General features: G+C 31.1%; 1 protein-coding gene across 2 annotated transcripts in view; it reads left to right on the forward strand.

Moving 5' to 3' along the window:
- Positions 1-13,257, forward strand: part of LOC100679866 (inactive dipeptidyl peptidase 10) — a 160,524-nt gene that overhangs the window by 69,198 nt on the left and 78,069 nt on the right. The window lies entirely within an intron of this gene.

The raw sequence follows: 13,257 nt of genomic DNA on the forward strand, positions 1-13,257 counted from the left end.
TCTTTTGTCTACAATACTACATAGATAATTATACGACTTCTTATCCATATAAGACGAGAGAACGAGAGATACTAGTTGCACCTCATCATTAAACAGCCAGCATGGTATTTTTTGTGAGACACATTCAAATCCTTCATGGATATCTTATCAAGTCCAAGTGTCTTCTTCTTCAAAGTCTCTCCATCGATGATCCACTCAAATATAATAGATGCTTTCTCAAAGCTACTCATTGCAGTAAACAATTTGCAGTTATATTTTTTTCTTTTCACTAAACCTATGGCATTGAGTTTGGCCCCTTTTGGTCGACCTCTTTAATTCACTAATGGTTTCAATATCACTGCACAGTAATAATCTTGGAAGACTTAATACTGGCTGCATTTTCAGAAATATTCTGAGTATCCTCTTTCTGATTATTCTTTGTAAATAATCTATGGTTATTTAAAAAATATTCTTTGGTCCAGCGTTGTTTTACAACTTCAGGAACATATAGAGACAGTCCTTCAATCTTTCGTATTTTAAGAAGGTCTCGACATGGCAAACCCATGGATTTAAAATCAACACAAGTACATGAAGTTACTGAAACAACATACTTGATCTTCTCTGATGATGTTGATTTGACAGCGTACTTCTTGTCTTCAACCTTTGAAACAAATTTCACTAAAACAACTTTCTCAATTCCAAAGCATATTTGGTAAGCAGTGAAAAATACTGTTTTTGATCTTCACTCAAGTCGTAGAGAGGCCTTCTAGAAATCATTTTGACAGCTTTGTCATCCCTTTCGTTCTTATGAACTTCTAAAAATTCAAAGATTTTAATCAAAAAATTCAATTCAATTTCTGGTTTAAAGATTCTATCCTGTTGTTAGTGTCGTTCTTAAAATTACACTCTGTAAAGTAGTGCCTGACCCATTCTTCATGAATGTTATGCCAATTCTCATTATAATAATTTTTAACATCTTTCGGAGCTTCTTTACAGAATTGCTGATAAACTTCATTGTATTCTTCTTCGGATAGAGCATAAAGCATTTCAGTTAAAAGTTTCAATATTAGATTTTTTCTTCTCACGTAATATTCCCGTTGACTCCATAGTAATGTTTCTTCTGAATGTTTGTTGCGTATGAAATATGCAGAGATAAATTGGCACTTGCAGCAACTGCTTAACCACTTGTCTGCAAACCATATCTTTATCGGACATGAAAGATCTCATTTTGAGCAGGCCGATTCATTATGCTTCTTGAATTGTTCTATGAACCAATTTAAAATTTCTTTGGTTTCATGTACAACTATGCCAATAGCTGCTACTTCCGTAGCACCATTCCCATCAACGCCAGCTATAATAATAATTGGATATTCTAATTTCAATAATTTGTATGTACTGTCTATGAGCATAAATTCCGGCCAAGCTTCCACAAATTTTTTCATATCATTGGTGCAAAAAAATAAGCCTTCAAAGTTCCCATTTTCATCATACCTAATTTCATAATCAGCATCTAAAATAAAAATTAGTACAACCAATAAAATATCTATTGACTGATCTATATAAACTTGTATGTATGTAACTTACCATTATCTTGAATAATTTTTAATCCCTCCTTCAAGGAATTCTGAAACCCTTTCTGCTCCATTGTGTATTTGATATTTGAAATGTCCTTAAGAGTAGTTTTTTTGTTTTCCGTCATAAGTTTGCTCATTAATGTGAGCTTATCACCTTTCATTTGGATTGTACTTTTTACAAGCTCTTGCTGAGACTTATTTAGTTTTCTATTTTGTGGTAAATGACTGCGACAGTGCTATAAACATAAAAATTCATATATATATATATATATATATATATATATATATATATATATATATATATATATATATATATATATATATATATATATATATATATATATATATATATATATATATACGTATGAATTTTCTATATAAATTTACTATATATATATATATATATATAATACAAATAAAAATCTCCAAATAAATATAATATATTAAAGAACAAACCGATAGAATGTCGTGTCCTTTGTGTTTAGTCATACGACTAATTAGATAAAACCCACCACACTTGCTCAAAACAAATTGAATTTCTGCAGGGCAATTTAATTTCATTGTACTGTAAATAAATGATAAAAAAACCATTCCAGCATTATTCTAAACCAATGAAAAATAAAAATTATCTCTTTTCCTTACCTAGATTTACGAAGACCTTTGCTAATCGTTTTTCTTTCAGGGCCATGTATACATTGATACCTGATGAGTCAACAACTTAAATTTGAATTAGCATTTTTTCTCTCCTCATTTTTCAAAATATTCTTTCCCTTTATGTCTCTTTTATTGTAGTTCTCTCCTGTATCTCGCTCTAATTCGGTAATAAAAACCTCCACCTCGTTGTCTGAAAAAAACTGCTTTTTTCGTGCATCTTGGAAATGAGATACAACTCTCTTCTGATTTTCACAGTTTGCTTTATAACCTTGATATTTTTGTTGGCTGTCTGAAGTGAATTCTGATAAACTGTCAGTTTCACAATCTTCTTACTATTTTCTTTTGCATCCATGGTTGCATCCATTGCACTAGATAAAAGTAAAAAAAGAAAGTTCGCATTGACCTGCGAACAGGAAATACTGTTTTCCTCTGCAGGATTTGCGGCGTTATAGTGTGTTATTGTGTGAATAATAACAACTCTGTATCGGATGCAAATGTTTGTAACTCTGGATTTAAATAAAAGACTTTGTAATATACATACATATATACATATGCACACACACTGACACACACACTTGATATCCACGCTTTCGTTGCATCAATAAATTTTGCTAAGAGAAACCAAATTTCGAGTAAAATTACTTGTAATAAAACGATTTAAATTTACGATGTAAATAGAACTGTAGCCTTAGCTCGTACCCGCGCTATATTTCTCTGTCAAGGTATTGGAGCAATGCGGTCATGGGTTGTGCTTGTTTATATACGCAGCGACCTTTAAATGACCTACTCCAAAATGACAAAAGCAGCAAAACACAGTATTTGGAGTATTTTTTTAATATTAAAAAACGTCTCCATCGAAATATTGGAGCAACGCGATAGTGGATTGTGTTTATTACATATATCGCGATCTAAAATTACCTACTCCGAAATGACGGAAACAAAGCAAAATGCCGCGTTTGGAGTAGCGATTTCAATCAAGCTCATAAATAAACTTCAAAGCCCGAATTTTCACATAACATCTAAAAAAATACGTAAAAAAATGAAAAATAGATACTTACGTTTACAAGAAATGTCTGCGACACACTCCGAACCATACACAAAATAACTGCAACTTGTTTTAAACATACACGTTACAAGTGTACAAGCAATGATTTTCGAGGAGAGCTTTGCTCATGATGACGCCAATCGCCGTCGTCGCTGTGACCGTGAGAGAATCGAGACATTGTTGCCCACTGATGAATTCTTATAGCAGTAGTATAGTTTCTGAGCTTCAGCCGCAAAGCCGCTTCAGGACTATAAAGTTTCCGTCTCTGACTGACAAACGCGGCGTGGTCGCCCATAGTCGGGCGGATATATATATATATATATATATATATATATATATATATATATGTGTGTGTGTGTGTGCGCGAATATGTATATATAATGTATACATATATGATATATTTAGCTAATTCAATTTCTTAACCCTAAAATATAATTTTTTGATTTTGTCGGACGTTTAGCAATACCGTTTAATATAACAGTTCTTATCACTAATTCTCTTTTTCTCTAGTAATACTAGATGAGTTGAGGTATTGCCTTCTGAGATCATTGTAATACAATTTCAAGGCCTCCAGCGTAAACAATTGTTCGAGATTGAGAGGATTATTTTGCATGACAAAAGTATTTTTATTTATTATTTTTAGAATTTGTTTGTATTTTCTGTATTAAATCTCTATTATTCTTATATACTCCACCCCAGGCTATGATTCCATAGCTTATTATGCTATGGAAAAAGGCATAGTATATAATCCTCAAAGTCTCAGTTAGCATTGTTTTCGCGATTTTATAAAAGATATATACAAGATATTTAGTTTTCTTAATAATATATAACATATGCATATCCCATTTTAAATGATAGTCAAAGACTTTCCCAAGATATTTGTAGTTCTCAACGCTAGCTTGTTTTTTATCCTGTATCTCTACATCTATTTGGTTAGAAATGCTGTCGACAAGCTACCGAAAGTCATACAAACAGACTTATCAACATTTAATGATAGCTTATTCAGAGCAAGCCATTTGTGTATTTTCAACAAATAATCATTCATGTTATCTTGGGCTTTCACCCAGCTATCCCCTGTTGCGATTATAGCAGTATCTAAGGTATCTCTTGAAGTATATTATTTATGTACAATATAAAAAACAGTGGACCAAATATCGTACCTTGTGGTACACCAGTATTTATTAGTAGGTTATCACTTACACAACCATCTATTTTTACACTTTGATACTTATTACTAAGGTAAATAGAAAGCTAGATCAGAGCTTTTCCCCTAATTCCTACACAGTATAATTTATCTAGTAGGATACTATGATCTACTGTGTCGAAAGCCTTCGCCAGGTCGAGAAATGTTATTAAAGTCGGTATACTCTTATCAATATTATTGTACAATAAGTTCGTTAGGTAATGTAAAGCATTTTTTGTACCTATTTTTTTTACAGAACCGAATTGGTGTTTGGAGATTATATTCGTTTTGGTTACAAAATCATAAAGTCTATTGTGTATTATTTTCTCAAAAATTTTTGCTACGTTTGATATCAATGATATAGGCCTACAGTTTGTGATTTTATTTTTTTCACCTGCTTTGTAAACTGGCACAATTGCCGCCTTCTTGAGTGCATTAGGCCAAATATCTGTCTCAATGCATAAGTTTATAATATAAGTTAGTGCATCAGCTATATATTCGCGTATTAATTTCAAGGTCTTGGAGTTTATCATATCCCCTCCACCACTTCTAATTTTTAATGCATTGATTACAGATATTACCTCACTCTTGCTCGTTGGGTTAATAAAAATAGACTTTGGATTCATAGCCGGTAATTTGAGTATCGCATTATCAGGATTCACAATTCGCCCACTTAACTCTCGACCTATCTCACAAAAAAAAACTATTCATATCATTAGCTATTTCTGTCTTGTCAGTTACTTTTCTGTCTCTAATTTTTATCTGATTTATGGCTTCTCTAGATTTCTTGTTGCTGATTTTATTAATAATAATTTCCCAGAGCTTTTTTGGATTATTTATATTGCTTTCAATTTGCTTTTTATCGTATTTAATTTTTGCATCTTTAATCACTTTATCTAGAAATTTAGTATATTTTCTGTACTGTAATTTAAGTTGATCATTATTTATATCCAGCTGCCACAAATTATGTAATAACTCTTTAGTTTCAGATGATTTTATTATTGCGCTTGTGATTCAGCCCTTTCTTCCATCTTGTTTATTCTTTCTTTGTTTACATATGTAATGAATTCGGACTTTGGTATTCCGTGTGACCTATAAACCGCTGTCACCTCAAGATTACATTTGTTATTTAGCTTAATACTAGTATTAATAATCCTAATCCTACTAGTCTACCTAATCCTATTTACTTATTTTGTTTTTTTTTCTTTGTTCAACGCCGGTGTAGTAGTGTACATATCTTGTTGTTGTTTCTGTCTTTGATGCGCTTGCCTTGTGAGTGTCCTATTATTCTGTGGTTTGTCTAGTTTTTGTTATTTTAGAGTATTTTCTTCTCCAAGTGGTTGCAGCAAATTTCTGTCGGTACCTGTAGTCTTATAGGTGTTTTCCTGCTATTGTAGATTGTGTCAAGTGTTGGTATTACAGGACTTACAAGGAAAGGTACCCAACCCGAACTCACCGATTTTGATGATTTTCATATATGTTGTAGAACATAAAAAAATAAGAGACACGTATTTTTTTTTATCGGCTAATTTTCACTTTTAAGGGGTAAAAACCTCCCCTAAAGTTAACCCCCAAAAAGCGTTTTTTTTAAATATCTCGGCTTAAAATTAATATTTTTCAATGAAACAAATTGGAGGTTATTTCTTACAAAAAGAGCAAGTATTTCATGGTGATTTGAAGAGTAAGGGTAGCATCCCCTATTTTTTAGGGGTTGAAAACATATATTTTTTGGCATCATTTTATAATAAAAATGTTTAAACCGACTAAAAAAAATTGGAAAAAATGTTTAAACATCCTTAATAACAAAATTTAGTTGACGTCTTTCGGTGTTTTCATAAATATTACCCCTAAGGGGGTAAACCACCCCTAACACAAAATAACTGTAAATATGTAATTCAATACATAATATTTCGTAGAAAGTTTGTATATAGAGGTTTTCGAGGTCGCTGATTACAAATCTGTTATCAGATTTTGAAAATTCAAAATGGCGGATCCAATATGGCGGACGGAAATATCGAAAAAAAATTTTAAATAATAAAAAAGTTTTAAACGACTAAAAAAATTGGAAAAAATTTGTAAACATCTATAATAAACAAATTAAGTTTTTCGATTTTTTCATAGATACTACCCTTTAGGGGGTAAACCACCCCTAACACAAAATAACTATAAGTATACTTCAATCCATAATATTTTGTAGAAGGTTTGTATATAAGGGTTTTCGAAATCGCTCTTTGCAAATATGATATCAGATTTTGAAAATTCAAAATGGCGGAACCAATGTGGTGGACGAAAATGTCGAAAAAAAATTTTAACTTTCAAAAAAACTTGTTTACAAATGCGTGATCTTTGTAGCCTGTACATGTGAACTAAAGAGCCTTAAACCCTAAACCCCTAAAGAACAAATAGGCTAAATGGTTGTGCATTTTAACCAAACGACTCCAAACCCCTAACCTCCAGACAAGCCGAAGGCCTATGCTTTACCGTAGACACGAGTATAGACATATTACCGATATTTTATTCTATCATTTTGTATGTAACAAATAACGTCTCGTTTTATGTTTCAATCAAAGATTATTTATTTTTCTGCTTTTATAAATTAGCATAATTTCAAAAGTAATTTCATAAATTATAAAGTATTTCATAAATTGCATAATTATATAATTTTATAAATTCAAAAAGTCCACACTTTTTTGCAAATGAAAAAACATAGGTTAATAAAATTAGTTTATCAAACTCCTTTGCGTTTTGTAATAAAATTTAATGTTGTCAAACTTGGGAGTTTTTCATTGTTACAATTATTTCGTAAGCCAAACGTTTTTAGATGAATTCTCGAAGTAATGATTATTGTATCTATAGTAAAATATTTACAGTCTGGAATTCCATAATAATACTATTTGATACGATTTAATGAATTTATCAAAAAATCTAAATTTAATAATAAATATTATTCTAATTATTATTATTATTTTTCATTATCATTGCTATTATCAGTATTACTGTTATTATTGCTATTGCAATTATGCTTATTCTTCTTCTCCTTATTATTATTATTATATTACTATGATAATTTTTGTTATTGGTAAAAATACATAAAAGAATATTAATACTCGAACTTCATTTGCAATTAAAGAACACGTTGTTATTGAAAGGGAATTTTATATGCATTCATTAGTTGAATGAATGTTATCGTACATTCAATGATAATTCCACAGATAAATATCTTTCACTCATAAAAGTTGTTGACAATATGTGCGATCAGTATGTTCTTTTTTTAGATTGTTTTCATCGAGTATTTACCTCAGCTGCCTGTGTTATTTTTTAGGCAGTGAGTGAGTTTTGTGGGTATTCTAGTTCGATGCCGGAAAGTACGAATAGTACGTCTTTTTGTTTGTCAGTGGTATCATACAGTTGTAGAAAATTTTCTTTAGTGAGTTTATATAGATTTACATTATTCAATTTCAAAGTGAATAAAAGTTGAATAAAACCAAAAATAGAGTTTTCCGAACATCACAAAGTGGAACGAGAATTCTTCTCCAATGCATAAATTAATGATTTGATTCAATTTACATTCACTCGTTTTATTCTGGTAGAAATGTAGCAGTCGTGCCTTACATGCAAAAACACAGCTTGTATAAATTTTACCGCTTGTTTTCATTTTAGATTGAAAAATGAAAATTAATCCGTTAAACGTTCTAAACTTATTATTAGCATACTTTCAAGCGTTAAACATACCAGATAGTGTCACGAATTATCACGAAACAGAGTTGGCCGAAAAAATAAAAGAAATTTTAATAGATGCAACACATGATTTCAACGATGTAGAAATGATTACTGATGACTCTTTGGATTTTCAAGAAGAGTATAAAGACCATAATGTGGAAATAATTGAAGATGAAGTGCAACATCATTTTCCTGATCCGGATATAGCACCAACAAATCAATGTACAGCAGATAATGAAGAACTAGATTTTGAATACAAAAAAAGAGCTGTGAAGAGAATTTTGGAGAAGTAGCAAAACGAAGCAAAATTTAAGTCTCAAAACAGTGCAAAACAGATTCAAAAAAGTATCATCTATTAGTCAGCTACGTCGTTGGGCTCATTCAATTAATAAAGGTGGCACGTATAGAGAAAAAGTAGCACAAATTTGTCAGTATACCCTGGATAATTTTCAAGCAGCTCTCGACAGTGGTTCAATTATCCATGATGAAGATATAATTCGATGGGCCTTACAAGCTAAAAAAGAAATTGGTTTTGATGATATTAGATTCAAAGCTTCTAAACATTGGTTACTCAAATTTAAGCAAGCACACCGAATAGTTTCTAGGAAAATAAATAAGTTCATAACAAGAAAAACACTAGAAAGTAGTGCAGAACTTACGGCTAAAGCTGAAGCATTTATCGATGACGTTAAATCGTGTATACCAAGGATTGGACTCGAAAATTTGTATAATACAGATCAGAGCGGATTTCAGCTAGAAATGCATTCTGGAAGAACATTAGCAGTAGAAGGAGAAAAGCAAGTGCAATGTCTGGTACAGTCAATTTCAGCAACAACGCATAGTTATACTATACAGCCACTAATATCAGCTACTGGACAACTGTTGTCACCGCTATCTCTTGTTTTAAAGGAACCAAGTGGCAAGTTTGGCCCTATTGTAGAACAAAACATATTTAGACCAGAAAACGTGTACGTGGAAGCATCCAAATCTGGAAAATTAACAACAAGTAAGGGAACTAATAACAATTTTTACATTGTAATATCGTTGATCAGTTAATTAGTAAGTCGTTTAATTGCAGATCACTTCAAAATCTGGTTGGAAAAAATATTTTATCCCTATGTAGGCCATCACTCAATACTATTACTTGATTCTTGGAGTGGTCATTGTGACAAAGTTATAGAAGAAACAATGCCACAAAATAAAATTATTAACATAAAAAAATTCCAACTGGAACCACAGGAAAAATACAACCACTTGATGTCTATGGATTCCGTATTTGGAAAAACTTTGTCCGAACATTTTCTGATAATGTAATGTTAATGGATCATGATATGAATTTACATGTGAGAAATAATATAATTAAACTTCAATCATTGGTTCACAACCAACTGTCTTCACCGAGATATATAGATTTGTTTAAATATTCCTGGTATAAAAGCGGTTACGTCAATGAAAAACCAGATAAATTTGATAATCCTATAGATGACAGTTTTGGAAAGTCTTGTGCAACACATTGTGAAATAGAAGGGTGCACAAACATTGCAATTGTACGATGTGGTTGGTGCAAAAAAGCATTGTGCTTTAAACACTTTTATGAGGACTACCATTATTGTAAAAACATCGTAAAATAATATATTTTATGCTCAATACAAAAAATGCACTATGGCAAAAGATAAAAGATTGTAGATTATTATTATACTCTAATATTATAAACAAAAATACATTATAAGTTGAATTTACAATAAAGGAATTTCAATAACATTCTGATAACAATTTCTACGGAAATTATAAAACTGCTTCACACACAGAATTTTCTTGTTTACAAATTTAGGAATTTGAGGTGGTTTGGTTAAGAAGCACAACCATTTAGCCTATTTGTTCTTTAGGGGTTTAGGGTTTAAGGCTCTTTAGTTCACATGTACAGGCTACAAAGATAACACATTTATAACAAGTTTTTATGAAAGTTAAAATTTTTTTTCGACATTTTCGTCCACCACATTGGTTCCGCCATTTTGAATTTTCAAAATCTGATATCAGATTTGCAAAGAGCGATCTCGAAAACCCTTATATACAAACCTTCTACAAAATATTATGGATTGAAGTATACTTATAGTTATTTTGTGTTAGGGGTGGTTTACCCCCTAAAGGGTAGTATCTATGAAAAAATCGAAAAACTTAATTTGTTTATTATAGATGTTTACAAATTTTTTCCAATTTTTTTAGTCGTTTAAAACTTTTTTATTATATAAAATTTTTTTTCGATATTTCCGTCCTATTGGTTCCGCCATTTTGAATTTTCAAAATCTGATAACAGATTTGTAATCAGCGACCTCGAAAACCTCTATATACAAACTTTCTACGAAATATTATGTATTGAATTACATATTTACAGTTATTTTGTGTTAGGGGTGGTTTACCCCCTTAGGGGTAATATTTATGAAAACACCGAAAGACGTCAACTAAATTTTGTTATTAAGGATGTTTAAACATTTTTTCCAATTTTTTTTAGTCGGTTTAAACATTTTTATTATAAAATTATGCCAAAAAATATATGTTTTCAACCCCTAAAAAATAGGGGATGCTACTCTTACTCTTCAAATCACCATGAAATACTTGCTCTTTTTGTAAGAAATAACCTCCAATTTGTTTCATTGAAAAATATTAATTTTAAGCCGAGATATTTAAAAAAAACGCTTTTTGGGGGTTAACTTTAGGGGAGGTTTTTACCCCTTAAAAGTGAAAATTAGCCGATAAAAAAAATACGTGTCTCTTATTTTTTTATGTTCTACAACATATATGAAAATCATCAAAATCGGTGAGTTCGGGTTGGGTACCTTTCCTTGTTAGTGGATCCGTTGAGTCAATGAACATTTTTTTTTTTTAGTATGGTACAGAGGTTAGAGTCATATGTGGCATGATTGACATCTAGCTTTAATAAGTATTTGGCACTAAATACACAGTTAACGCACTTAGCGGTTTCACTAGTACAATCATTTATTTTATGTCTTTCAGCACATATCAGGCATATAGCTTAATTTATGCACTTCTTTTCACTATGTCCAAACCTGCCACACTTATTGCAAGGGCCAATATTTATTAAGTCATAGGTTCTACAGTTTTGGTATCCTACAAACACTCTATTCTTATTATCTCTTACATACTTGTATATCTCAGCAGGGACTTCCATTAACACCGTGCTTAGTTTGCTGTATTTGCTTATGTACATATGCAGAACTTTCCCTTTTCTTGAGAAATCACTCAAATTTCTCATATTTATATTTATCTCAATTTTCTCTAGATTCATGTTTGTGCAATTATTAATACCAACAATATTCAACTTTGGGTGATTAAGTTTATTTTTTGTTACATTGCAGTGGCCATTTAGTTTTTCTTTAAGCACACTTTCTGCTAATGTTACACTATCTTTACTTATACAAGTAATAATTACTTCATCTTTCTTGTTTATGAAAATGTTTTTAGTTTGTATACCTTTCTGCGCAGTTAGACAATCTTGCACCGACTGTTTAACATTATTCTCACTATTTCCATTTTTCTGAACTGTGATCTTTGGTACTTTTTTGCAAAGGTTTAGTTTGTTTAACCGCATCTTTGTGCGAGAAAGACTTGAAAACACTTTGATTCGAATTTCTTTCATGTTTTTCTTTTAGGAGATCATTTTCTCCTCCAGTTTAGTAAACAATCTTTTCAATAGATTGACCTCCGTTTTTAAACTTTGCACTTTACTGTCACTTTGAGTTCAATCTTCAATTTCAGCTAATAATTCTTTTCTTATTTCCTCTGACGTCTTAGATTTGACCTGGGCAATGAAAATCCTAGTTGAAACATGCAGGTTTTTCTTATCAATTTTTGAGGTTATGTTCTTGTCACTGTACTCAGGACAAATTATCAGATGTTTCCCCAAGTATTTGTGTTTTCTGGAACTGTGGTCGAGACAGTTGATATGGAACGCTCTATCACAGATGACGCTCAATGCAGTTTCAACTTGTTCTCCAGTATGACACTCAAAAAACGCGGAACACTTATCAGTAGGCACGCGTCCTGACGCCATGTTGAACGGTATATATATATATATATATATATATATATATATATATATATATATATATATATATGTTAGAACGAGAGATATTCGCGCTCTAAACTTTGTAGAAGGAAGTCAGGAAGGTGCGATAAGTGAGCAGACGTCGTTAACATAAAATATAGGAACTCATGAAAAAAAATTTTTTGGTAACTTTTAAAATATTCCAATTTTATTAGTTTTAACCTATATAACTATTTGTTTTTCTCCAAAACAATTGAAGTTTTTTATGTGGGAAAGATCTGAAATGTACTAGCCTTCGCGGCAAAAATGAAATATACTAGTCTTGGTGGCAAATCTGAAATATACTACTTTTCGTTAGGAGCGACGATATATACTATACATATAGTGTATATATGTGTGTGTACATGTACATGATATGTACATATATATTATATTATATATACTATACATATAGTGTATATATGTGTGTGTACATGTACATGATATGTACATATATATTATATTATATATTATATTCTTATCATATTTACCTTACCTTGCGATCAATCTTATTGTAATTGTATTTTTAATGTGTATCTTTCCAAAATAATGTGTACATAATACTGAGAAAAGCAGTTTGAAAGAGGTAACCTTATTAGTGCCGCATATAAGCAAAATACGCAGAAATCAATACATGCATTACAAAAAATATGGTGTGCACCGAGGGCATTTTATTTTAAATAAAATTATGTTATTCATAGGTTATAAGGTTATATGCACAAGTTCTTTTCACTACGCTCACAGCATGCTATGTACTGAACATGCATGTACTGCAAAGAACTTGTACACATAACCCTATAGCCTGTGAATAACATACAGCAGTACAACTTATTTTGTTTAAAATCATGTAACTTCTACTGCAAAGTCCATCCCATTACCAAACTTGGCATGCTCAAAGCTCTTGTCATAAGAAACACTATTTTGTAACACAAGCACGATTTTTGCGTTTTTCTGACTTATTAAGCGAGACTAAAGTAACTTTTTTCAGATCAGCAGGCAA

The sequence above is a fragment of the Nasonia vitripennis genome (genome assembly GCF_009193385.2).
Source record: "Nasonia vitripennis strain AsymCx chromosome 3 unlocalized genomic scaffold, Nvit_psr_1.1 chr3_random0013, whole genome shotgun sequence".
NCBI lineage: Eukaryota > Metazoa > Arthropoda > Insecta > Hymenoptera > Pteromalidae > Nasonia > Nasonia vitripennis.